Source organism: Chrysochloris asiatica, unplaced genomic scaffold (genome assembly GCF_000296735.1).
Source record: "Chrysochloris asiatica unplaced genomic scaffold, ChrAsi1.0 scaffold00146, whole genome shotgun sequence".
In the NCBI taxonomy this organism is placed as follows: Eukaryota; Metazoa; Chordata; class Mammalia; order Afrosoricida; family Chrysochloridae; genus Chrysochloris; species Chrysochloris asiatica.
Genome location: NW_006408664.1, coordinates 2,844,336 through 2,846,088, shown reverse-complemented (window position 1 = coordinate 2,846,088; position 1,753 = coordinate 2,844,336). Strand labels below are relative to the sequence as shown.

The following is a 1,753-nucleotide window of genomic DNA, read 5'->3' as shown; positions in this document are numbered from 1 at the left end:
TCTTTGTATGATAACCACTGCTTGACTTTTTGCAGTAGTAGAGTGGTCTCATACAATATTTGTTCTTTTATGATTGACTTAATTTCATTCAGCATCATGTTCTCCAGAGTTATCCATGTTATGAGGTAGTTCACAGATTCATTATTATTCTTTAATGTGTACTATTCCATTGATGTTTGAACCATGGTTTGTTTATCCATTCTTCCATTGATGGGCATTTAGGTTGTTTCCATCTTTTTTTTTTTTTTTTCCAAATTTTTCTTTATTAGGAGTGACTGAAATAAAAAATAGAATTGAGTCCCATCATCATCATCATCATCAGTATCACCATGGAAATGGCTTTAAGAGAAAAGTGGTCACATAAATATTATTGCTTCCCATTTTCAACCAGTAGATTGTTGCCATGGATACAGACAGACAACAGCCTGTCAAGAATGCTCAAGATGTATTCTATAGTACAACATGCCCATTCACAGGGGAAAACAAACTAGGAAAGAACTTATGTGTGCTTCTTGATTTCATCATACAACACAAGCACAAAAACGCCACCCATGCCTCTGAGCACATTGGACCATGCGCCCTTGAAAAAGACTTTGCCTCCTTCATCACGTGCAATCTTCCTCCAGCAGTCAAGGGTGCCTGTGTACATGATATCAGTTCCTTTGCGCCCTGACTGCATCATCATGCGACGACGAACAGTGTTGAATGGGTAGAAAGTCAACCCGGCCACAGCCGAGACAGATTAAGCAATCATCCAGCTGACAAAGATGTGAGTGTTCTTGGGATCTGGAAGCATTCCCTTTGCAGTGTCATAGATACCGAAGTAGGCAGCCCGGTAGATGATAATGCCTTGCACAGACACATTAAAGCCTTGGTACAGACCCTTAAGCCCATCAGACTTGGAGATCTAAACCAGGCTGTCACCAAGGCCTTTGAACACTCTTTCGGCACCAGCTTTCCCCACATCAGCTGCTAGAAGGGTACGGGTGAAATCAAGAGGGTACACATAGCACAAGAATGTTGCCCCAGCAACACCACCGGATTGCAGATTCCGGCAAAGTAGCACCCAAACTGGGTCCTCTTGTCCACACCACCCAGGAAGATATGCTTGTATTTATCTTTGAAGGCAAAGTTGAGAGCTTGGGTGGAAAAGTATCTGATGACATTGGCCAGGTTACCACCCTAGGACAGGACTCCCTGCTCCTTGGGGATCTGAACCACACAATCGATAATGCCCTTGTACTGCTTATCTGCCGTGATTTGCTCGCTGACATGCTGCACCTGCAACAGCAGCTTGAACCGTTCCATGGGTGCTACAGCGGTCTTGGAGATGGCCATGGCCACTCCACCTGCAAGGAAGTCCTTGGCGAAGGACACTTCTGTCATGTTGAAAGAGGAGGAAGAGGCGGCGGGCTGCAGCAAAACTGGAACCAGTACCGGCTTTGACTCTGGGACTCTGGGCTGTTTCCATCTGTTTGTATTGTGAATGAATAGTGTTTCAATGAACAAGAGTGTCACGGCTCTTATTTCTCTAGGATATATACCTAGTAGTGGCACTGCTGGATCATATGCGTTTCTATTTACATTTTTATGGCATTTTATCTCCCTAAAGCCTCATCTAAAATGTAAATAGTTACCAGGAAATGTTATCACTTATTCATCTACAGATTGTTGTTGTTGTTAAGTGCCGTCGAGTCGGATCCGACCCATAGCGACCCTGTACAGGGTTTCCGAAGCTGTAAATCTTTACGGG

At 43.9% G+C, this 1,753-nt stretch overlaps 1 pseudogene; it reads right to left on the bottom strand.

Annotated features, from left to right (window-relative positions):
- Positions 1-499: 499 nt before the first annotated feature.
- LOC102825022 lies at positions 500-1,398 on the bottom strand (annotated as a pseudogene).
- Between the last annotated feature and the right edge of the window lie 355 nt (positions 1,399-1,753).